Raw genomic sequence first — 27,549 nt, 5'->3', positions numbered from 1 at the left:
ACCTACACACACTGCGATGGACGGCTAGGGGATACTTTACCCACTGCAAACACACTTGTTACATATACTGGAACAACTCTGAAAGAGCGCCAAACTGCTCTAAAATCTGCGATAAAACAAAGAAAACATTTGTATTTTCAAACTGTGAACCACGCAAAGGTTGTCTGGGACTGTGAAACTAAACCTAAAGGCATACTTGGTGGTCACCTGAATATCCGAAGCACTACCCAAAATTGACCAAATACAAAACCTGCTTATTGACTCTAACCTGGACTTTTTATGTTTTACTGAGAGCTGGCTTAACCGTGATATACCATCAAACTTAATAAATATTCCAGGATACACTTGCTTTAGGAAAGACAGACCAATAGGAGGAGGAGTTATGATATATATTAGAGAGAATTTTAAATGTACAGAAATACAACTGGATTGGAATCTTGAATGCCTGGGACTGAATATTGTTCTTTCACCCCAGATGCATTTCAATGTTGTTGTTCTGTACAACCCACCTTCACATGACATCAGCTTTTATGATGAACTGAAAAAACTTCTCGCAATGTGTAATCATTGTTCTGAAAGTATTTTGTTTGGGGATTACAATATCAACTGGATGGATAAAGGTGCTAAACAGAAATGAAAAACTAACGTCAAAATTCAATTACCAACAACTGATTGATAAACCCACAAGAATAACAAGAAAAGTAAAACTCCGATTGACCTTACTTTCACGAACAGGACAGAAAGAATAACTAAAATATACAATCTGATTACAGGCCTATCAGATCATAATATGGCATTGGTTGTTCGAAAGCTGACCAGGAAACGACTGGTTCATCATACCAAGAATGACATGAAATCTGTAAAATCAGGGATTCCAAAATGTAAATTGCCAGACTTTGAAAGAGAACTGATGCAAATGAACTGGGATACAGTAACAGAAACAACTGATTTGAACACTTGCTGTGATCATTTCATGACAGCTATTAATGGTTTAATTGACAGATACACTAAAACATGGAAGAGCAGCCCTAAAAGGAGCTCAGTTCCATGGCTTGGTCAATCAATAATCTTGATTTTGCAATGATAAAGAACTACAGAACCCAACTACTTGAGCCAATAACACACCTTGTGAACCTGTCAATTAAAACAAGAACCTTCCCAGAGACCTGGAAAACAGCCGTTATCAGTCCAATCTTTAAATCTGGTGAGCAAGACTTGACATGCAATTACAGACCCATCGCCATCCTCCCAGTTGTCTCCAAGATACTGGAAAAAATTGTAGCAGAGCAACTCATAATACATCGAGAGACAAATCAGTTACTGTATCAACAACAATTTGGATTCAGAACCAAACATTCAACTGAGACTGCAAACTGCCATCTAATTGAGAAAATAAAAGGACTTTTGGATGAAGGTCATGCTGTGGGAGCAGTTTTCTTAGACTTAAAAAAGGCTTTTGATACTGTTAACCACAGTGTGCTGATGTCCAAACTTCACAAATTCCAATTTTCTGATCGTGCCTCACAATGGTTTGACTCGTACCTCAGGGGAAGAGTACAATGTGTGAGAGTCAATGGGGAAAAGTCCACCATCTGTGGCAATAGCATGGGGATACCCCAGGGGTCAGTTCTTGGTCCTGTGCTATTTACCATGTATATCAACGACCTACCTGAGAGCTATCCTGGGGTTGGCTGCCAGATGTATACTGATGATACAGTTATTTATACATCTGCCAGAACATCTAGCAAGGCCCCTGACCAGCTCACTGAATCATTACATTCTGTATCGCAATGGCTTGAGTCCTCTCACTTAACACTGAATGTAAAAAAAACAGTTTAAATTTGTTTTTCAATACGTAAACGACACGAAAATGCAAGTTTTATGGTAGAAATAAAGAATGAGGTCATCAGTGAGGTTGACAATCTGAAGTACTTAGGAATCATCTTAGACTCATCTAAGATTTGATAAACAAGTGCGTAATATCAGCAAAAAGGTTAAATCAAATCTCAACTGCTTCAGATTCATCAGAAAATATCTGCCATTCAGTACAGCTCAGTTCTACATGCACGCCATGATATTCTCACACCTATCATACTGCATCACTACCTGGTCATAAGCCTCACAATCAACCATACAACCCATCATATCACTGTATAACCAGACATTAAAAATTATGGACAAAAAACCAATGAGGTGGCACCATTGTCAGATCTTACAGAAACACAATATGTTCAGCTTTGAAAGCTTATTTTTAAATGCCGCACACCAGCAGAGTGAACACACGGGCCTCAGCAAACGGGAACTGTCGCATTGCATTGCGCAAAACCTCATTTGGACAATCAGTCTTCTCTGTTAAAGGAGCAAAACTATGGAACTGTCTACCAACTGAGTTGAAAATGCAACAAAATTTTAATGTTTTTAATAGAGGTATTAAATCATGGCTAAAAGAGAAACAACATTGTTCTCACAGCTAACACTCCTGTAAACACACTTGCACTTTATGTATGTATCTGTGTACGGTATGTATTTGTGGATATATTTTAACTTCTTTATTTTCTATTTTAACTTCTTTAAAAAAGCCTCCTGCATGTGGACAGGTGTTGTAAATTAACATTTCGCTACAAACACTTAACACAGTGCATCTGGGCTTTGTGCATGAATGTATCTTACAATTCTAATGCTACTGTGATGTCCATATCAAATATAATAAACATAACATAACATAACATGTATGCATCAGCGATATCGTACCCACCAGCAGCGCTAATCCTTGTCTTCACCGAACTATACGTACAGATGACAGCAGCGTGGGCAGGAGTCTTGCACATTAATTTGTTTCATTATACATAGCTAGATCAGAGTGGTGTGCAAAGACCAACACAACAAAGGCATATTTCCACGTTCATTAACAAATCATGGATCTGAACATTTGTGCACCTCTTCCTTGAACAAGGATATCAGTAAACATTTAATGTCCACGAAAGACACACAGAACAGCTACGTACTGCACGTTTTGGATAGGCTGACTAGGATTTTCTTCATCAAAGAAATTGACCAGATATCAGTGACAAAGTGGCCAAACCTTTTGAATATTGAGCAACATTAACATTTATTTGGAGTTGTGTATTCGGCCAAACTATTTAAGACCAATATTCACTCTTCTTTTAGATCTGTTCTTGGTCCCCACAAGCTCATCAGGCAAATATCTGTCCTTTTAGATGCCACTTTGTTTACCAGCAACTTTTTAGCTCTGTCTGTGTGTCGTTTGGTGTTGGCCAGGTAGTATACAGACACGCACTGAGGACAGTCGGAGAGAAGGGGCCCCGTTCCTCCTCACAGGGAGAGAGGTCGCAGCGAGCACTAAGTCCACGGCCATGGGAAACAGTGAGATGGGGATGAGTGGTGCTCTGAAGCTCACCAGCCGTGGGCCACCTTCCCCTTGGGCCTTTACAATAGAACTGCAGGCACATCCCTTTGACAGCTGGTCGCTTTTGAGTCGTTATCATTTAAGTATAAAATAATGTGAACTGTAAAACAAATCCTGCAAATGTAATGTTCATCTATAAATTGTAGGGGTGTAACGATACGCGTATTCGTATTGAACCGTTCGGTATGAGGCGCACGGTTCGGTACGCATGACGAACCGAATACGTTTGAACTAAAAAAAAAAAAAAAAAAATCTTTTTTTTTAAAAACCTTTATTTAACCAGGTAGTCCCATTGAGATTACAAATCTCTTTTGCAAGATGTAAGTAACAATACTACATAACATTAAGGAGCAGTTTTTGTTTTTTATGCTTATGTGTTGCTAAGAAGACACCCCAGAAGATGGGTCACTCAGGTATAGTTCCATCATTGTTCAAAGTCAAAGAATAACTTTATGATGTTATTTGTAATGAATAAATATATTTTAAAATCAAGTACATTTCTCTGGCATTTATAGTTTTCTACTGTACTGAAACGTGCCGAACCATGGCTCCACTGTATCGTACCGAACCGAACCGTGAATTTTGTGAACCGTTACACCCCTAATAAATTGTGCAGAATTATTTTTCCAATCGGGCCATCCTATCAATTTCAGCAATCCCAGTCCCAGTCATCCCAGTACGATTTAATGCAAAAAAAAATGTAAGTATCAAACACGCATTATTACTTGGCAGTTAAATATTTAACATTTTTTCCAACACAAAAAAAAGCAGTAAATAACACTTATACAATGTAATATAATATAACATGTTTTTTATTGAGATGCCCCTATGGACCTTGTTATAGGAGGTAAAGATCAGGAGAAGTAAACATGAAGTGTAATTATGAATACTGATGTTAAATTAAGCTATGATGAGTTTTCACTGTTAATTTAACATCTCTATTACATGTTGATGCCTCCATGACCAAGTTAAGCAGATGAGACTGAGGCTATGTTAAAGAAAAGATGTTCACTTTGCCGAATATGTAGCTTGACAGAGTTCTCCATGTGTGTCCTGGTGTTCTCATGTTTCCTTACCTCCTCATCCCTCACTCCCGTAACTGAGCGTGCTGGATCCGTCCCCGTTGTTTTAAAAAGCTAAATAAATGATTAGCATGACGTCATCCAGCTAGCCAAACCTGTCTGGTGTACAGCTAGTAGTGAAGCTTCGCATGTAGTCTGCTGTCTGATTGTGAGGTCAGGCTGATCTGATATCAGCTCTTTGGCTGCAGAATCTCCGCCAAAGTTGTCCTCTCAAACGGGTCTTGGAGGAGTACTGCTCGCGCTGGCGCGGGCGCCTGTAAAGACTTCTCCTGACGAGAACGCGCAGCTAGGGGGGCCAGATCGTTCTGGTCCCACTCTGAATCTATTTGAGGGCGCTGATTGGCTAAATTGTATGTCACTCATTTATATCTTTAATCAGCCATTGGCTAAACTGCTTCATAGACCTGCCTCTTTTGGGCCAAAATGATTAGGCCCCCCCAGGTGTGCGTTCTCAGACGTGTCGTGCACACAGGCGGAGAGCACGAGCAGACGAGCACACAGGCGGAGAGGACGAGCAGGAAAAGCATATATTTTGCGCAGATATCATATTTTACACACATTACTGGGTACATTCCATAGTTCAAAAACACAAATATTGACAATTTGTATAATTTATGATTATTATCATTTTTTTTTCTTTTTCATGTGGCTCATGGTGGGGCCCATGGCCCTCTATTGACCAGCCACCCACCACTGATCTTAAGTATTGTGATCCATTGTTGATATCTATTTGTCCTGATTATTTTGTCGAACTCAAATCAAAACATGATAATTATATGCATATTGGAAAGCCTGTGTTCCAATCGCTTCTGTAAAAGCAAAATGGATCTAATTGAAAAAAATAAAAACATGTTTATGGAGTTTTCTGAACATAGTCTGAGACAAATCGGCTCCAAAGCACTCACTATTGGATATTGACTTTGACAGTTAAACATAATTTACTTTGTGAGCATAGAAAAAAAGGAGCCTAAGGCTCCTATGAAATTGTTTTTGTTTCTCACTTGTTATATGTAAAGGATAATATCCAACGAGGTGTCCATCATCAGGAATTAATGGACGACATGACCTCCGCTAAAAATACTGAAGCTTAAAAATATATATATAATAAAACTAAATATAATTTTTAACAAATTTTAATTACACATTTGAAGTGAACCACATGTCACACTGGTGACTAATAGTTTTTTACAAAGCTCAATTTGTCAATGTCAATGTAATTTTAAATGAGGTTTTCTAACTTCTGGAACATAACCTGATTCAAATGTTAAGTTCAAGTTGCTCAAATCCTTATGCCAGTTTAATACTAGTCAGTGGAGCAACAGTGACGGTTTGAATTTAGAAAATTGGTTGTAGGAGCTATCATAATAACCATGTGGCTAACCCACTTTATATACCCACCAGAGATTATTTTTCTTTCACTTTGTGTTTTAACTTTTTGGCAAACAATAGATCTGATTTGTTACATTTGCTCCAGTATACATTGTGACCTACAGAATCAGAGGGCATTTGTAAGCCTTGTTTGCAGTAGGAGTTAATTCCAAATGCATCTTGTATAATTCCACAAAAATATGGGTATATTTTCCTGGATGCAATCCGACAGAGGCCTTTTTGTTGGCACATCTGAAGACGACTGGATAATGCTTGAGGGAAGGTGGCGGCAGCAGCGGTAGTGGTTTCTTGTTTTGTACATGGCATATCAAAGGGGTGCACAGTGAACAGATGCTGAGTCAAGATTAGTTGAGGAGGCTATTTCTTTCCGAATGCAATTACATGTCAACATTCCCTCATTAGGTTTTCAGGGAGTCGGTATGTTCTTTATGCAGAAGGCAATGTGTGAGAACGCTGACACTCATCCATCACCTCATCCTCTGTTCTTGGTCACCGTGGGCGGTTCAGACAGAGCTGCAAATAAACATAATATTTTGTTCCCCAAATTGCTCCTAGAGTGCTCTCCCCAGAAAAAAAACAGGGAGAGAAAAGAAAACCTCAGAGAAATCTCCAATGTTACAAATATCATTAGTGTTACTTAATGGCTAATGTTGCCTTTGTTAATAGAGGGAATTCAAATGAAGGAAAACTTTGTAATTGATAATTGATTGTGTGGTCATTATGTGGGATGAAACAAACAAAGTCTCCAACAGCAACTCCAGTCAGTCCCACGAGAGCCCACCACACCGACAGCTCATCTAAATAGCCCACCCTAACCCAATATAATACTTATAATACCACACTTGATGGACTCTTTATGTGTACCTGGACACTGCTTTGTCTTCATGTTAGTGTTCCATTCAGTGCCCCAGTCAAGCTCACAAGAAAGAAGAGTCAGTGTCGCGCCGATGACTCCAGCAGCCTCGGCAGACTGCTTCCATTGATAATTGGACTTAAGGTTCCCTCCTATTATGTGCTTGTCGAACAGCAATCTAACACTTTGCCATCTGTTTGTGTTAATGTTAATCATATCTTTTCTCCTCCGTTATTGTTCCGGATGGCTTCTATAATTGCATTGTTTCTTCTGCAGATGTTTTATGGTGGGGTTTCGCAGCATAGCCAGCTCTAGGTTGACAAAGCGCTGGAACGGTTAATGGGAAAATAAACGTTTTCACAGGCAGGTTCCAAGTTTTTGTCACTATTCTCATAAACAGTGTAATTGCCACTAATGGGGCCAGGGTAACCATAGAATGACTGGGGGCCATATTAGCATAGTTCCACAAAACGGAGGAGGAATCCAAATTTAGACTCAGTGGCTGTATCCACCATGGTGTGAATAAATGAATCTCCTGGCACTGGAGTGAAGAAGGAGCTCCAAATGTACATTATGCAAGGACATCTCATTATTTTGTATGGAGGGAGAAAGCATATACTATGGAGGCCGCGATAGCACTTGGAACAATAGCAGCAGGAGTTTCAGTTCCAGGGATTAAGTTATTGTCGAGGTTCTGCTCTATTTGTTTTACAATATACCAAGTGGCTGAAATATCCAGAGCATACAATATTAAACCGTTTCGCTCTCATGAAGGCAGTAGCTCTCCAATAGTTGCCATTCTTTGTAACAGATTTGCCATTTATTTGAAGAGTTGCATAACCTTTAAGGCTTATGAGTAAAATAGGAGACAGTGGCTGTATAGACTGCCTCCGCCTTGAGATGCTGAACCGCAGCCTATTTACCCTAATCGCCTGCGCGAGCACAACACCGCTGATTCAATCTGAATTTGACAAATGTTGCTGACTAGAGGAGGACAGCTCTGGCATCCTACATGGCAATTTTGAAGACGGCCTCATTTTCCTGCACTATTGTCTGCATGGCAATAGCGTCTGAAATGAACTGGAATCACATTATCCCGCTGTTACCTGGGCATCAGCTGTGCCGTTTGAGACGCTGCTGGGGGAAATGAGGGTCACCAAGACTCCCCCAGCCTCTGATTCATCTACTCAGATGAGGCAAAGGTCAGCTCATGATTTCAGCTCATCAGCTGAGCTCACCCAACCAGTCAATCAGTAGGGAAATTATTTTAGGGAAACAGGTGTGGCGAAGTATGAAGAATATCAATGACCACATTTAAAATCTAGAGTGTATATCACACAATTATTATTCATCGCTCATCATCAACAGCAATCAATTCTGTTGTGTTGTGCAAATCCTGTAAGTGATGTTGTGTTCTTTTAGGGATGACAGTCGCTGTGAATCAGTATCAGAGAATGATTACGGCAAGCATGAAAAAAAGGGTTTCTTCTCCACATCCTCACTTTTCAGTGGTCAAGCTATCTCCACGAAAAGCTTGAGTTCAGCACATTTTTCACCACTCATTATTTAATGACAATGAAATTGTAGCTATTATTGTCCCATTCAAATGGCATGCAGTGACAAAAGATAGTGGCAATGACAATGCTAATCGTACAGTGAGAAAGCGCAGCAGGCCATCGTGTGTTAGGAATCTCATTTCCTTTGTTCTGTCTGAATTACCTCCTGCATCTATTTAATTAAATCATGTATAATTCAGAACCTGAAATCCCACGTGTTTGCATGATGCAGGACTGCTCCAGGTGACATTCCACTACGTACAAAGATACCTTTTTCATTTCATTGCTGATGAAGCTGGAAGTGTCGGTGGAATAAATGACGCCGACAGCGAGGAGGCTGCAGCATCATGGCGGGTTAGTGCTCGGACCTGCTTGTTGGAAACACTCATGAGCACACACAGAGTGCCTACAATATGCAGGGAATGAAACAAAACAGACAAGATCCGCCAACAGTGTATTTTTCCCCTGCAGAGGAAGCAGTCTCCTCCCATGTCGAGGTTTCAGACCTCATCACGAAATGTGGCAGCTGTCTGCGGGCTGTGAATAATAGCCCGGAGTAGCTTACATGAGATTCAGTGAAACATGAGGTGATCACAGTGAGCTGAGGAAGGACAATGAAATGAAGCGGCGTAATGAGGAGCAGAATATCTGCGATGGTTCAGGGCACATGCAATGGAAAACAAATAATCATTGGCGTTACAATAGCACCCCGGAAAGGGCGTTTTGTCTCCATTTGTAGCAAAGCAGGCGATTTAGCGGAGATTTATAACTCGTGCAATGTGTTGTATTATCTGTAAATTACTGCGTGAATATACGAAACAGACAAGCAGGTAAAGCAGGCAAGGACTGAATATACCATGATGCCTTTCCAGTATTTTTAGAGGTCAAGGTGCTCTAATCGAGTATACATAGAGACAACAATTTGGGAACTATATTTCAGCTTCTGTATGTGCCCATGTTATTCCAGCTTCTCCCTTAAAGATTTTTTTTTTCTTTTTTTAACTTGGTGTGTTTTTTACTGAATCAGCGTTTTGGTTTCAGCAGCTCAATGACCTGCTGTACTTTCAAACTCCACCAATCAGATGAAAGAGTGAAACATGCTTACTGTACCACTTTTAAATCACTTTATCGTAAACTACTTTGAGAAATGCCAATACAATTGTTGTCAAAGTAATGTTGTTATATTTCTTTTTGGCCCGTAAACAAGTGAGGACAAACTAACATGGTGGAATAAAATAAAACGTGTATTGTGTTCAGAGGAATATTGTTTCTATTTCTGTTGCTGCTGTTGCTCAGTGACGGTGCTTCAGGAGTTGAACTTGGGGTCACCTCTTAATCTGTCACATTAAGCCGAGCCATGCCAAGGTCAATGCGATAATGGCAATTTTACAATTATTTCCCACAACATTTGCCATACATTTCGTGGATGTAAAAGGCCTGTTTTATAAGATGAATTTGCAATAGAAATTAGAAATCTATCAATAAAATTGTGAAATGTGTGCTGTCCTTTTCGGATCGGCAGTTAGCCATAATGTGTTGTAAATGACATCCATGTCTTGGGGACAACCGGCAATCAAATTGATTGAATCAAATTGTCTTCTAGCGATGATGGACCAAGATAAAAGCCTTCCATAACATAGTCCACAGACAGATTTGTGAAATAAATCGATTGGTGAAATAAATCATTCCAAATGTGATATATGGCGGGCTCGTCACGTGTGCTGTGTTACCTATTGAAAAAATAGTTTTTTCATTATTTCACATTTAAACGTTCTGTTTTTCAACACTGCATTGATTGTTGCTAAGCAGCTAAAGCAGTTCAGATTCAGGTTATTGTCAAAAAAATAATAAACTCATGAGTTGTTGACTCACTATTCATTTATTGGAGCAATGGCAATCCGATTAGTACCGACAAGGTGGGAGAGGCCAAGTGTTTTTAATGAGCGAATATGGATTTTTTTCAAAATGAGTTCACGTAAATCAGTAGATGCTGTCAATGGCTTTCATGTCCTGTGAGAACATTCCCTGTATCAGCTAAAAGTGTGAAGGTAGAAACAGCTTTGTTCTCTGGACAGCCTTTATATTCTACATGTGAGTGAGTGTTTTATATCTTACACTGATAAGACTTGATGCTTTTGAGAGCACGATTATAGGAATGAGGAGTTAACACTAAATGTCCCATATTGTGGAAAGTGAGTCTTTTTTGTTATGAAGCAGGTATAGGTGCTATGAATACTGTGAACGTAATCAAAGAAATCACAATCCACAAATAAAAGCACACAGTCCGTATTCAGGAACTGTGTCTGTAAATGAGCTGTCGGGACTTTGGTAAGGGTGTGATGTCACAAGTATTCTGTCACCAGTAAAGTGATGCTAATCACACACAGTAAGAGCCCCCCCCCCCCCCCCCCCCCCGGCTGCAGTGAGGCTGTGGATACGCTGACCAATCAGAGCGGGAGGGGGGCTACAAGTGAATACAACAAGTGTTTTTTTGAACATTAAAACCCAAAATACAAGTATTAACCTAAGAAATGAGCATCAATCTTAAAACAGCTTGTGTTCACTTTTTGCATATGTTTGCAATATTATGCACTTTCAAACCTTGAACCGCTGTCTGACCTCATGCAATTATTGTCAACCTCTGCCCAGCTAGCAAACTATGACATTTTTTCACATGGTCCTTTGTCATATTTAAAATGCATATTCATTCAGAGAGAGACGGTGACATGGAGAATCTGAGGGGGTGAGATCTTGGCAGGTTTCTAAATGAGATTATTAGTGATGGTATCATTAGCATCCACAAACATGGAGCCTTATTGTAAGGCAGCTGGACCACTCAAGCAAGTGTGAGACTCGTTCTGACCTCATTAGTGGGAGCATATTGGAGGAAGACCTGCGATTCAGTGCAATCCAAGTTTCAGTGTGAACTGCCCAGCGTGAGCTCCACACTACACTATATGGTGTCAGTCTAATGAATATGCATTGACCAAAAAAGGCTGGAAGTGGATCTTACTTGGCTCATCTACTTTGTAATAGCCCAGGGCTGCAGGGCTTGTTGGGACCACTAGGGGGCGGGGAACAATATTGAAACACAATATCTGACAAATTATCACTTTTTGAAGTTGTTATGGCTAATTTGTTGCCTACACATCAAGCAGAAACGTAGGAAATCTGTGTTCATTTGGAGTTGTGTTTGGGGAAATGTGAATTTCTTCTTTTATATCGATTCATATTTGATCTTTAACAATCTTTTGATACATAAGTATCAACTAAATGTTCCAATTATTTTACAAGCTATAGTTGCTAATGTCTTTTTGTCATTTGTTGCTGGACAGGTAGCAAACAATTGGCTAATTTGAGCTTTTTTGCTGAAAACACCTGAAGCTGGAAACAATGTTTTTGGGTCATTAAACCAAACATTGAGCTAAAGGTGCAGGCTTTTAGCCACCTTTGAGTGGAGGGACATGGGGTTTCCTCCCATAATTTGCATTCTGTATATTCATGTTGATAGAAAATAGAATTTGATGCAACATTTGATGCAACAATCAAAAGCCACGACTTACTCTTTGTCAATGACTGCAAACGTGCTGGTTCATTTGAGGTTCCAACAAACAGAAATTCAAATAGAGATGCATTTGATACAGTTGACGTAGCATTAAAGGGAGTATAATGAATTGAGGAGCAGAGCTCCCAATTAAAATGACGAATATCTCCTCGTAAACAGGTAAAAAAAAAGTTCTCTGATCGAAGGACATGTTAATATTGATAATTAAATAGCTGTTCAGAACAGAAATGTTATTTGATTTGGTATGTATTGGCCATCATTAAAATGTTACGAACTGAGATTCTCTAATTTATATCTTCCACAATCAAGGAGTGGGTGCTGCAGCACCCTCAGCAGCCCAACACCTAGAGTAAATTAGACATTGACTGTAGCTGTGTACAGTTAATAACACTACTAATATGACTTTATTAATGCACATGTTCCTCCGTTCACATCTAACAGCTTAACTGCAACCAAGATACTTACCAGTACCATAGCGTGAGAGCATGTATGTGCTGCACACAGCCCTCTCTTTCATTTACCGGCAGTAATCAACATGTGTTTTGATATTTAACCTGGCGCTCTTTGGCTCAGCTGTTTGAGGAAATGTCTCCAACCAACACTACATCGTGTAATTGGTTTGATTGACCGACAGACGGACAACTCACACCCATCAGGCTACAGCATCTGATCTTCGTTCTATATTTATTTCTTTCTCTTGAAATGCGGAGGTTTGGTGAGAATATTGTGGTGCGCAATCTGTTAGCAGCCAAAGTGCTACCATCTGGACCTGGCTCACTCATTCAGTGACTGAAAAAAATGTTTAGCTTTTTAAAAAAGTAAAATCTAAAAAGAATTCAAGCAGAACTTTAACAAAGCTCAAGTGTTTTTTGTTGATGACATGTACGCAAGCATATCTGTACAGGAACTACAGTGTTACAACCACAACTAGATTAATCTAATATTTTGTATTGTTGGATCAACTTTTTATAACTGAAAGTTGAGTTAAAATCTTGGAAAATACATAAATCGACACATAGATTGAAGTTGAGACAACTATTAACAGGTCAATGAAAACGAATTAAAAATATTTTTTATGCTGTTATGGATCACCAAGCCATTTGTCCTTTGTCTTTTAGGTGTATCTGAGCTCAGCAGAATCATCGGGGGGCTTCCACAAGGCACTTGAGGAAAATGCTCTGATAAAGCTTTATCTTTTAAAAGGAGGCATTGTTGGGAGTAGGCCACAATAGCTTCATGCAGATCACAGACATCTCTGCTTATCGGAACAACTGGCACTAAAGCGTCTCAGCCTTTATCTTCCAGAAACAATGCCGATGGAGAAGACCTGCCAGGTAAGCTGATTTCTGGATAATATGAGCATTTTTCTTTTAAGTCTGACATAACAGCTTTTATTGAACTGTGACCACTCTTTAACATTTGAGTGTGTAGAAATAATTTGTGGTAAAAATGTGACAATGTCTAAATTACATTTAAATTAAGTCTATCAAAACTGTTCATGCCATATGAAACCATGATCGGCTTTCCATCCTCATGTTCTTTCTTTTTTTTGTGCAAACTATGGACAGTAGACATTTTGAATTGTCAGATCAGGAAAAGCACAAGTGGATTAATAAGAGTAACAATGGCTCAGTTCCGTTAAGCGTCCCAGTGATAATGAAACAGCACACATGATAGCAGGACCATCCCTAAGTGGAATGCAGCCATTTAATATAACATGACTAAATGTCTGCAGGGCAACCAGTCCATCCAGTGACATGTATCTATGTACGTCCACTTCAGAAAGTATTCAGACCACTTCACCTTTTGCACACTTTATTGTGTTGAACATTTATTGTTAACATGTAATCACTTTGTCCATATGGGTTATGGAGCGAAGATTAATGGTGAAAAGTACGAATTCTATTCATTTCAAATTTACAACACTTTAAATCAGGCAAAAGTGAAAGGGTCCGACTACTTTCTTAGGCCACTAGATAGCTTCTGCTTTATGTGGCAAGATATCGAGACTGAAATGTATCCAACATTGTTGAACAACTTATAAGCTTTTCATTGTTTGGCCCTCTGACACCGTTTGAAATCTGGCTTGGTCTATAATTTGTCCCCGATCACGCAAAATCCAAGTATTATGTCAACCTTTAACTGAACATACATACTGTTGTTGTTATTTCATGGAAGGAGCTGTTTTACCAAAGCACTGTGATGTGTTGAGAATGTAATATTTCAACTGATAGAAAAGTTGGGCCAACTTGATCTGAGAGAATTAAAGTGGTTGAGCCTACGTACATTTTTGAATAAGAAAAATGTTCTGCCAACTTAACATTCTGAACTGAGACACATTGTTTAATCTAAATGGTAATGTGAAATATTACACGAGGGGATTTGTTCGAAAAGTTTAATGTTATCGAAACAGCTTGGCAAATTGTTGCGAAAGTTTTTTTTGTCACTTTATATACTGTATAATTAGCTGCCTCGCATATTATTGAGCTAACTTAAGTTGAGATATTTACATAAATCCTGAGCACCTATACTACTGACTGTGGATCAGTGGTAGAGTAGGGTCATCCTTCAATCAGAGAATCGCGGTTGATTCCCGGCTCTGCTTGTCCATGTTGATGTGTCCTTGAGCAAGACACTTAACCCCAAATTGCTCCCGTAGCTGTGCCTACGGTGTGTGAATGTTAGTTAGTCCTGGTGGGCAGGTGGCACCTTGCATGGTAGCCTCTGTCATCAGTGTATGAATGGGTGTGAATGATGACATGTAGTGTTAAAGTGCTTTGAGTGGTTGGATGAATAGAAAAACGCAATTCCATTTACCAAGTCCATTTACCATTTGACCATTTATACCTTCACTGTATTGACAATTAAAGTGATTCTGTTTCTGTCTATGTTCAACATAAAGAGCAAAGAGCATGATGACAAAGATGATTAAAAAGGTCATCGTGTCCTCACATACAAGTCAAAGAAACAGCATAACAACCTTAAAAAAGTCTGATATGAGGCTCTTTCTGCTTAACTTACTTTATATCAACAGTGACTGCTATACTCCGAGTCCAGCCCTAACTGTGATTCCAGTCCCACGATCCTCATGGGACACTGTTAGCTGTATTTCTGTCAGCTTATCTCTGACAGGAACCAAGACAATGACATACAGGAAATAAGCTTTAGAGTAGGTCATTTGGAAAGTAAAATGGAACTCCTATTACTACCTGCAGTGCTAAACTGGCAGACATTTCCAGTGCGAACGGTGCCAAGGTGCATATGCTGCACAATACGGCACGAGGTGCTCTGCTGTCAGATATTTCGCACAAGGGCTTTGATGATGCCCAGGGCTGCAGCGCTGTCAAGAACCCCAGGGGAGCCAGACAGAGGTGGGAAGCTTTTCAAAAGGTCGCACAATAATTTCAAGGTCCCTAAAATCCATCTGGTAGAGAATGAGGCGCGGTGGAGCACTGAGCATTGTTCTTCACCTTGAATACATTTCCCAGGGAGCGTTTTTATGCATTTTTATGAAAAATAAGAAAAACAACTGATCATACCAGGTTTGGAGTTTGACTTTGTCTTGGAGGAAAATGAAATCCAGATTAGTTTATAGTGATATATGGTTCATAAGTTCCTTGCACTGGGTAAGAGGTGTTTTACTTCATAATCCCTACGACTCTCTCCCATTAGCCCCTTTTCCACTAAAGGAACTTTTCTCAGGGACTTAGAACCTTTTGAGGAACTCATTGTGTTTCGACCACAGGAACCAGGGTCTAAATTAAGTGCCAGAGACATTTTACCCCCAAACAGGCCCTGGTAGGGAAGTATTACTTTCTGAAAGTACAGGAATTTGGGAGGTGGGGTTTGCAGGGATGACAGCTGCTGATTGGTCAAGTACACACAGCACTGCTGCAAGAAAGCACACTAGTATTGATACCATTTCAGGACAAGGGGAGAGCATTTCTCTTTGCTTGACAACATTAAAAATGCAGTTAAAAAACAACATCTATGTCATGGAAAGGATCACTTCTTCCCTTCGCCTTCAGAGAAACAGGTTTATTCAACTCTGCGACAAGTGGTTGAGATGCGTAAAACCATTCCGAACAGATTTTGTGGAATAGCGAATGAATGACCCTGTAACGTTGATTTAACTTAGCAAGCCTCATCGACCTCTATCCCACTCTCTCTCAAGTCCCCCCCCCCCCCTATCTGATGTTTTTATTTGTTTATATGTACACTCTCCCAAATTGTACAAAGTTACCCAATTCTGAAAAACTGTGGACACCATATATGCTGGTGCGAATGTATACTTTGTAATCTAAGCTACTGTCCAAAGCAAAATAATGAAGTTACAGTCGAGAGGAGTAGAGTAAAGAGAGAACGCACGGCGCTAAAGAATAAAACGATTTTCTGATTCTGTTCTGAAGCACAAATAAAAGAACCATCAAACAGGCAGCAGATGATTTTGTTTGGAGACAGATTTCATTCATTACAATGAGCATCAGTGAATACTATGCAACAGTAAATGTTGTCTCAGTGAGACCAAAGAAAAGTTGATGTGTGTCAGATGAAATAGGCAGGCACAGTGTCCGAGTGTGTTTACCACTGGGACCACCAGCGGCTCTCCTCAGTCTCCAGGTCTTTAGAAGACTACAACAGGCTGAAGGAACCTTTTAGTTCATTAGACTCAAATACCAGGAACCTCTTGCTGGAAACGCAGCTTTACTTCCATTGCTAATTCCTATTTGCTGACACACACAGCTCTCATGTTGAACTAATCATTTCTTAGGCCATGATTTATAGGCTCCTTTTGCTAATAAAGACTGAGTAACAAGCTGTCAATGGGAGCTCAATGTTATTTATGACCCCCGTTTCAGCAATGTTTCCTCTTTACTGGGACAATAAGAACCTCTCTGCAATGATATTTAAATCCCCGAAGCATTGATGGCTTGCACTAGTAACATGACAAGTGTTTGCTTGCTGAGATAAGGAAGATTTATTCTCATCCTAAAATCGGCATGCGAAGAAATGTCCAAATCCAAAAGTGACGCATGTGTAGAAAGTGTTTTCGAAGGCACAGTTATTACCACTGGAATCTGTGATAATCACATTGAAAGATTAGGAGTAAATGGAATAAATGAAATCTGTCACTGGCATGGATGTTATCACACTTGTTGCTCTGTGGTCCTGTTTCCTTTCATAGCAGCACTCTCACATTTAATGTAGGAACACAGCACGTGCTACAGGGATCAATGCACTTGTCATTCACAACTACGGTCAGATCAGCGGAAAGGTCACAAAGCCCTAAAACAGGGGTCTCAAACTCATTTTCACTCCGGGCCACATCAGCATCACGGTCGGCCTCAAAGGGCCGGTTGTAAATGTAAGACTGTGTAAATGTAACTACTCCTAACATATTGGTAAATAACTGTCTCTGCATTTGATTGTTGTTTATTCAAGTGTAAAAATATTGTACATGTAGTTATATAAATGTAAACATATATTTAAGCACATTTCTGTTATTATAACTTAAATCCTTTTAATTTAGGGTTAAGAAACCCACATTACTCTATCAAAGATCAAACTATTAAAGAAAATAGCAAAGACAAATATCAAACACAAGTTATTACAATAACTTTGTTCAAAGCTTAAAATCCTTTCAAGGGTGCGTTTGCACAATCCGACATGAAGAATTTCATGTGTTTTTAAAGCCACGTTTGAAGTAGTCTTCAATGTACTCACAATACATTTCCATTTCAAATGTACAGTAACCAGCCAAAGAGCTGCTTCTGTGTTTAAGTATCTCATCATTATGTCTTTCTATCATAGTTTTGACTTTCTATCTCGGAATTATGACTTTCTATCATAGTTATGACTTTCTATCTCATAACTTCGACTACAGGGATATTTTTATTATCAAGTCTAACACAAAAAAAAAAGATTTTTTTTTTGCACAAAAAAAAAAGATTTTTTTTTTTATGACTTTCTATCTCATAACTTCGACTACAGGGATATTTTTATTATCAAGTCTAACACAACAAAAAAGATTTTTTTTTTTGTGCTGGCGGATTCGCGGGCCACATAAAATGACGTGGCGGGCCCGCGGGCCGGGAGTTTGAGACCCCTGCCCTAAAACGTCAATATAAAGTATGCCCCCCCCCCAGTATTATTATCCAGCCATTCCATCATGAATCCAGTCGTGTCATGTCACCTGTGTGGTTTTTGGCTCGGATACGGCTCTGATATTCATTACTTGTCATCTTTATGATTCCAGCACTTATTCATAAAAAGGGTTGCTTTGGCAACACGACCAAACAGTTTCTTGCCATTTAACAGCATAGGAGATTTATTAGTATAATGAACCCTAAATGGCATGAATTCAATATTAGTATTCATCTTTCATTAAGTTATGGCCTCGCTAAATGAACAAGCCAGGGGCAGTTGAGAATTTCAAACTAGAACGGCATTGTATTATTGTAATTAAAGGCATTTCCATAAGGCACGGCGCTCGTTTATTCATGAAGCAAGAAATGAATCATGTGTTATATGAATGGCCGTGCAGCACAGGTCAAAGCATCTTTGTGACGTTTAAGGGAAATGAGTCTCAGTTTAGATAACATCAGTTCTAAGAACTCTCCCTGTTTGTGTGTTGCACCTCTCCCTTCACTCCACAGGAGAAGTCACGAATATAGCAAGGCTAAGCTTATGCTTTATATCATCTCTATTTCCACACTGTTCATGCTGCCTAGAACGTGGTGCACCGAAATCTACATCTATTTCCTCCTCCAGCTTGTAATTGTTGAGGACTTCCCTGGTGGCCATTATTCATCCATAAGATAAACATGAGACTTGTGCAATCAAAGATAACAGTAAAAAGATTTAGATCCGACTCAGTCGGTGGGAAGATAAAGGAGAACGCTCTCAGCTCACATACTTCCTGCTCTGAATTAAATTATTTTCATGCGTGAGAGTCTCTGTGTTTGAATGTTTTAGGGAGAACTTGTGAAAAACATGGTGGAGAGGGAGAGAGTGGAGGAAACATGACTGGAGGCCTCAGGACGGGAGAGAACAGCATTATGTAAAGTTGCTACACCATCTGATTCCTAAAGGTCAGTGAGAGTCGGTGTGTGCCATCTCCACCACTGCAGAGAGAGCGATCCTGTAGAATCGTCCTTCACAACAAAGCATACTGTAAGGATTGCAGCCTGTTCCCAGTGACCTGTATCTGATCACATTAGTGGTCCAGTCTGTAAAGAAGAGTGTATGTTTCCTCATGTGCAAAACAAATAATCATCAAATCTTGTCAAAGCACAAGTTTAGAACTCAACACCTACTGAAGGTGGGTTATTTTAGAGTTCTGTTGAAGCTTTGTGAGAGTGGGAATATGACATTTTTGAGAGAAGAAATACCTCCAACCAAGAGGAAAAACGTCCAAATGTCATTGTCTTGCTTTAAGTCTGAGAAAACATAGCAAATAACACCATACCAATGTCATCACGGTTATCTTGCCCTGACTTTTAAAGCAGCCATGCGATTTTGACACGTCGTCGCAGGGCTTTGGCAAATCTAAATGGAATAGCACCATCATTGATGTTATTCATCACACCTGTGTTGGGCTGTGAAACCATTCTGACATCGTGGGAAATTGCAAGTGTAGTATAAAACCCTTGCTACATTCGGAGAGATTGCTCTACAAGCTGGCCAACCACAGAACAGACATCTCTCAATGCACTTGAAGATAAAGACAACTGCATCTCAGAAGACTAGACAAGAGATAGACAATTACCATGACATACAGTTGTTGTCAGTCACAGCTACTCATGGTCAGAAACACGGATAAAACACCAGGCAAGGTAGGCAAACTCGACCTGGGGTCCCAAATAAAAGGGGGCCGAACAACTATAGATTAAATATAATAAATAAGATTAATACATAAAAACTACTGAATGATGTTACTATTCAAACTCATTGTACCCTCATTGACTTTCAAAAACTAAAAAAAATATGCAACTCAACTGTATACTACTGACTGTGGTCTTTTTGAAAATTGTAGTACAACATTCACCTGACAGAGAAATGTTCCTGGTTACGCTTTAGATTCAGATTTGACTCTCAAAATCTAAAATTAAAATGTAAAACATTATTATTTGTTGTTAAACTATTCAGCATCATATTAGAATTGAAAGCTCCATCTTCAACAGATGCCACGTATCCTCATACAACGGTTTGTATATCTACAACACAAGTCCATTTCAGCTCGTTACATTAATATGGTCTTTTAAAAATAAACTTCCATCTTCACAGGATGTGGGATATCTTCTATTAAAGGTGCATTCTTCTTCACAGTTATAACTACGAATGCTGGATGAGACCAGCCTGACAAATGTTAAATACATTTAAGTGCATTGTGCTGATAATGCTTCTCTTTCACGCTTCATTCATTTATATCCGGCCCTAAAAAACACGAAGCGAAGATATAATGTTCCAAATTTGAAGTTAGTATGGCAAAAACGTACACAATCTGAGTTGCAATGGCAGAGTGGCTCTGTTCCTGTAGGCTATTCGCCTGATGCACGTGATGCAGCATCCAATGAGCCGCTGTCTCATCGCTGCAGACAACATGCTGGACTGCTGGGCCCTGAAGCTCCGCCCCCGCTGCTGTAGCAGGAACTACCACAGAGGAGGTTTGTAGTGCTCTGCCACTTGTCTGTCTGTCTGTGGACCAGTTGTTCACCACAATAGTGTCACAACTGTGTGTTGTATGTTACAGGTTTGTAGTTGAAATCCAAATGAACGTTGAGTTTGAAGAAGTGTGTGGTCCGTAGGGGGGTTGGATGTGAGGAACGGGCCATTGATCACTTCACACTTCTGGCCTGATTTGGCGTTGTGGCTGGTGTGACTAGGCAGACATTGTCTAATGTATTGGTTGAATTATGTTATTGCATTACAATAACTTGACCCATTTCTGGAACTTAAAGTGATGATGTCTCAGCCTCTGCTGCTCCAATTTGGACAACTCTTACTTTAATTTGTCTGTTTTATTTGTTCATGCTACTTTATGCAAAATCATTACTAAGTAGCTGGAATGGTTCATTATAATTAAATATTAAAATGCAAACAAATGTCATGAAGGCATGACTTTGGGGGAAGGGCCAGTGACGGATTCGATGATGACGATCAACTACAGCTGAGGGGCGGTTGTGGTTCTGGAACAGGGGTGGGCAATTGTTTTCCCCAAGGGGCCACATGAGAAACAAGGACTGTTGTGGAGGGCCGGACCAATAGACTGAACTCAATCAATTAACTTTGTGTGGGTCCATGTTGGAGTCGATGGCAATGAGAAGGTGGATAAAGCAGCAAAAAGGGCTTTGAAGAGTGAGAAAAATAATGTTAATGGAAATATAAGTAAGTCAGAAGCTAAAGTGGTGATGAAGGGACAAATCAAAAAGATATGTCAGAACAAATGTAATAAAGGGAGTAAAGGAAGATATCTGTTTAAAAAGAAACCATTGGTTGGGAGCAGGATCTGGACAAACTAGAAAAGAGGAGATGTTTATGACAAGACTAAGGAATGGCCATACAACAGTTCCCTCTATGTTATTAGAAAGCATAATCATGGAAAGTGTAAATTTTGTGGAGAAGAAGAAACTGTGGACCATGTTTTATTGTCCTGTCAGAGGTACGAGTCAGCGAGAGAAGTTTTGAAAAAAGGTCTAAGAGAGATTGGAGAGGAAAGCTTTAGTGACAAATGTTGGAAACCTTTTCTGGAATATTTAGAGTCAACCAGATTAATGAATAGAATTTGAGAAAAAAACGAATTATTATTTATTTTTTCTATTTTATTTTATTTTTCTATATGTCTATAGATATTTACATATATATCTTTATTTATTTACACACATATGTATATGTATGTGTGTATATATGTATATGCAGTGGTGTATAGTAACAAAGTAGAAATACTTCGTTACTGTACTTAAGTCGTTTGTTTGGATATCTGTACTTTACCATTTATATTTCTGTTGACTTTACTACATTTTGCAAAGAAAAGTGATACTTTTACTCCGATACATTTCCCCTGAAACCTTCGTTACTCGCTACAAAATCAAATATATCTTTAGAAAAAAAATGAATCATGAGACCAGCGTCGGGGACTGTGGTGGAACAGAGACTGCAAGCAAGCAGGTTTGGTGAATCAGTGGTCCTAGCTTGCAAGTTAAATCATTGGTTAATCACGTTAATGCGTAATTGCAAACAAGTGCTCTCAAAGCCGCGGTGTTTTGATTCCCAGTGATGCCCAGGATGCAACATGCTATAGCTAGCGAGCGACTACATGAGTAGAATTCCACACAGGATGGGTGGGATGAGGAGAGGTGCATGGGTCAAACAAACACTGGTTAGTTTAGACTCCGCAACGATGAAAAATTATAGGCCAATATCAAACCTCCCATTTTTGAGTAAAATAATTGAAAAAGCGGTTTTCCAACAGCTGACCAACTTCTTGACCGTAAATAACTGCTTTGATGTTTTCCAGTCAGGCTTTCGACAGCACCACAGCACTGAAACTGCTCTTGTTAAGGTTTTCAACGACATCCACTTAAACATAGACAATGGCAGAAGTTCAGTCTTAGTGTTACTGGATCTCAGTGCTGCATTCGACACGGTCGACCATGCCATACTCCTAGAAAGACTAAAAATCTGGGTGGGACTCTCTGGCACAGCACTTAACTGGTTTGAATCCTACTTGAAGGGCCGAGAATACTTTGTGTCTGTGGCTCATTACACATCGGAGCTGACTAAATTGACATGTGGTGTTCCCCAAGGTTCAATACTGGGGCCTCTTCTGTTCAACATCTACATGCTTCCACTAGCTCAGATTATGGAAAACAAGAAAGTGTGTTATCATAATTATGCAGACGACACACCAATCTATATAACTATGTCACCAGGGGACTATAATCCCATACAAGGGCTGGGTAACTGCATTGAACAAATCAACAACTGGATGTGCCAGAATTGTCTTCAATTAAACAAAGATAAAACAGAAGTAATTGTTTTCGGTACCAAGGACGAACAATTGAAAATCACCGCTCAGCTTCAGTCACTGATGTTAAAACCCACAAACCAAGCCAGAAATCTAGGTGTAGTTATGGATTCAGATCTCAACCTGAACAGCCATATCAAGACAATTACAAAATCAGCCTACTATCACCTGAAGAATATATCAAGGATTAGAGGACTTATGTCTCAACAGGATTTGGAAAAACTTGTCCATGCATTTATCTTCAGCAGACTGGACTACTGTAACGGTGTGTTTACAGGTCTCTGTAAAAAGTCCGTCAGAAAGCTGCAGCTGATTCAGAACGCTGCAGCTCGAGTCCTCACTAAGACCAGGAGGGTGGATCACATCACTCCAGTTCTGAGGTCTTTGCACTGGCTTCCTGTCCAACAAAGAATTGACTTTAAAATCCTGCTGTTGGTTTACAAAGCACTGAATGGTTTAGGGCCAAAATACATCTCTGATCTGCTGCTACCTTATGAACCATCCCGACCCCTCAGGTCGTCTGGGACCGGTCTACTTTCTGTTCCCAGAGTCAGAACTAAACATGGAGAAGCAGCGTTCAGTTTTTCTGCTCCACATATCTGGAACAAAGTCCCAGAAAACTGCAGGTCTGCTGAGACCCTCAGCTCATTTAAATCAAGATTGAAGACTTTTCTGTTTGCTGCTGCCTTTAATTGAACCACGTTCAATTCATATATTAATCAATTTCCTGCATTTCTGCATTTTACTACTGCATTTTATTTCTTGCACTGTTTTTTAATGTTTTAATGAATGTTCTTAATTGTTTTTAAATCTCCTTTTCTTTTGCCTTATGTTTTGATGCTTTTAATGGTTTTATGTGAAGCACTTTGAATTACCTTGTTGTTGAAATGTGCTATACAAATAAACTTGCCTTGCCTTGCCTTGCCTTGCCTTGGTGTTTCCTCCAGGAGGCCGCAGTTTGTGCCGTGTGTGAAACAAGAAGTCAATGTTTATTTATTTGTGACGTGACGTCAGTACTTAAGCAACGCCACTTCCGTAGATATTTTAACGCAAACCACGATCTTTTCCTAAACCTAACTAAGTAGTTTCATCGCCTAAACCTTAGTTGTGAAGATGGAAGTTTATTTTGAAAAATACAGGATATGTAACAAGCGAAAACAGACTCATGTTGCTGGACTTTTGCAGGAAAAATGCACGAAAAATGAGTAACGTTTCTTAAGATATCAATAAAACGGGGATGAATTTATATCATTGTATAAAGAGAGTGACATGAGAAGATCAATCTCATGTCTGTAAGTTAAATCAGCTATAATCACTCTTTTAAAGAGATTAGTGACTCGTCTAAAACATTTAAAAAAGGAATAACTTCAATAGAATCATTCTATACACTGTAGCTTCTTTACATTCTAATAGAATGTAAATAAGTAACATTCTAATACAATGTAACTTCTTTACGTTCTAATAGAATGTAAAGAAGTTACATTATAATACAATGTAACTTCTTTACATTCTATTAGAATTGTCTTTTGAAGGTGAACAGGACATTTTTCAGTTTCAAGTAATGACTGGGTTGTTACTTTCTGTGCTGCTTTAGTATTGATCGTGTTTTGATTTTTGAATCATTTTGTGGATAATCAGATGGAGTTATGATGGTAGCAGTCGCCCAATTGCAGATTCAGCTTGAGCAAAACCTTTGCCTATTGTGTTCAAATCAGGCCCATAGGAGTTTACAAGGCAGGTGTCCTTTCTCAAAACACTCACCTGATGCATCATGTGGATATGTTTTGCTGAACATATTATGCATTTGCCCTCTACTGCTGAATCAAGGGTCGTGTGTCCCTGTCCATGGTGCTGACTCACGAATGTGTGTCACTGTCCATGGTGCTGAATCAAGCAATGTGTGTCACTGTCCATGGTGCTGAATCAAGCAATGTGTGTCACTGTCCATGGTGCTGAATCAAGGAATGTGTCACTGTCCATGGTGCTGAATCATGAATCGTGTGTCACTGTCCATGGTGCTGAATCAAGCGTTGTGTGTCACTGTCCATGGTGCTGAATCAAGGAATATGTCACTGACCATGGTGCTGAATCACGTATCATTGTCCATGGTGCTGAATCATAAATCGTGTGTCACTGTCCATGGTGCTGAATCAAGATCGCGAATCAGTCCATGGTGCTGAATCACGAATGTGTGTCACTGTCCATGGTGCTAAATCACGAATGTGTGTCACTGTCCATGGTGCTGATTCAAGGGTTGTGTGTCACTGTCCATGGTGCTGAATCACGAATGTGTGTCACTGTCCATGGTGCTGAATCACGAATGTATCACTGTCCATGGTGCTGAATCAAGATCGCGTGTCAGTCCATGGTGCTGAATCACGAATAATGTGTCACTGTCCATGGTGCCGAATCACGAATCGTGTCACTGTCCATGGTGCTGAATCACGAATCATGTGTCACTGTCCATGGTGCTGAATCAAGATCGCGAGTCACAGTCCATGGTGCTGAATCACGAATCGTGTGTCACTGTCCATGGTGCTGAATCAAGATCGCGAGTCACAGTCCATGGTGCTGAATCACAAATCGTGTTAAAAGAATAAACTTCATAATTCTCAAAATTCTAACCTTTTGCTTTTTTATTAACAGCATTTACTTGTACTTTTTACTTTCAATACTTAAGTACATTTAACATCAGAAAATTACTTTTGATACTTAAGTACAATAAATATCAGATACTTTAAGTAGTATTCTAATAGGTGACTTTTACTTCAACTGGAGTCATTTTCCAGTAAGGTATCTTTACTTTTACTCAAGTATGGCTTTTGGGTACTTTATACACCACTGTGTATATGTATTTCTTTTCGTTTGGTTGTCGTATTAGAGTCCTTAGTCCACACTCCAGATTAGTGGGAGGCAAAGCTGTTTTCCAACCGCCAAAAAAAGCAAAAGAAAGAAGAAGAAGAAGAAGAAGAAGCAGGCAGCTGAAAACGGTCCGACTTGAACGCAGTTTTTTGTCAACGCCCCTTTCTACGTCCGCCTGCTCTCGTCTGCTTTCCAGGGGAGGCGCAGTTCAACTTGAACGAGCCTAATGTAGGGACGCTGCTGCTCACATACGTTCATTAAAATACGTAAATTGAGAAGAAAAAAAACAACAAAAAGTCGCCTTCAAAATAAAAGCAATGCAGCTCTATTCTTGCATGATGTACACTTATTTACGTTTTATTCCTAATTTCCCAATGACCTCCCGCGGCCTGACGGCAACAGCCCGCGGGCCGTACAATGCCCAGGTCTTTTCTGGAAGGTCGGTGGTTCAATCCCCAGCTTCTCCAGTCCATGTCGATGTGTCCTCAGGAAAGACACTTAACCCCAAATCACTCCCGAAGGCTGTGCCATCAGTGTATGAATGGGTATGAATTAAGCTGGATGGTTTGACATTAACAGTCCACATTTGCCTTGGTCAACAAGTTAGCTGACTCAACAGTGAAACAATGGACAATATGATTTCCAATGACATCAATAACAACAGGTCCCTGTTTCAGAAAGCTGGTTCAACAAACTCTGAGCTCAATTCGAGTCCTGAGATGGGAAACGTTGAGTTTATCCATTCCAGAACAGCTGAATAATGTTTGTTCAGTGAACTCTGAGTATGTTTACTCTGAGGGTCTTTCTGACTTCACAACTTTGTGCCTCTTCGATTCCTCGCTCCTCCGGCTTGTGACCCGGATATGAAACTCAGCGCTCAATATTGAAGGACATCCTAATTCCTAACATGCATCGCGAGGACGCTCGCCGGAGGAGCTGAGAGTGAGGTAACACTGGTGTATCCTTTGCGTAAGTGTTTTCGGCACACGTAAACAAATAAAAGAGGCATGACACACAGCTGTAATGATCTCAAACCACGGCTGGACTCTACAAATGTAACAGTTCCTTTTTGTTTTCATAAATTATTTTTATTTAACATGATCAAATGCATCATCAGACTTTCTGTCATTCACAGTTTGTGTAGCTCTTCATAAGTCTCTGTTCGAACCACATTTGATAATGACATTCACCTGATACTTATGTTTTTATATTCAATAGGCTCAGCCAATTCAACTGCTATAACCCTAAAATAATTTTACAAGTGCAAACAGCTGCTACCGTCAAATGATGTCAATAAGAACGTTCTCTTACATTCAGCACTTATTACAGTAACTGTATTTCATGTCGTCATATAGGGAGACGGGACTGTCTGTGTGTATATATATATACTATATGTCACTATAAACTATTCTTTACTATAAACTATTCTTCATTATACAAGCATAACATTTGAATAGTGCAACGTCTGTGGCGATTGGACTCCATCCTGAAGTAGGATAATAGAGTGGTAGTGATGCTGAGGCCACATAAGGCAGAATCCCCCTGTAGTCCACTGGTGGTGGTGGTGATGAAGGGAGTTGCTACAACCCGATGATGAATGAGGAGCATAACTGTGATGCTGACTGGAGGGGACTGGGGTGGAGGAGGGTCGCATCCGATTGTGCTGAAATGACAACTGACAGCAGCAGAGAGGAGAACACTTCTAACGTTTGACAGCAACGATGTGATTGGCTGAAGGAAACTGTGTGCAGAATCTGGTTGGTTACTTTAAATGCCCACAATCAGCTGA

The sequence above is a fragment of the Melanostigma gelatinosum genome (assembly GCF_949748355.1).
Source record: "Melanostigma gelatinosum genome assembly, chromosome: 11".
Taxonomy (NCBI): Eukaryota; Metazoa; Chordata; class Actinopteri; order Perciformes; family Zoarcidae; genus Melanostigma; species Melanostigma gelatinosum.
The sequence above is the reverse complement of the archived record's forward strand: the minus strand, read 5'-3'. Positions refer to the sequence as shown.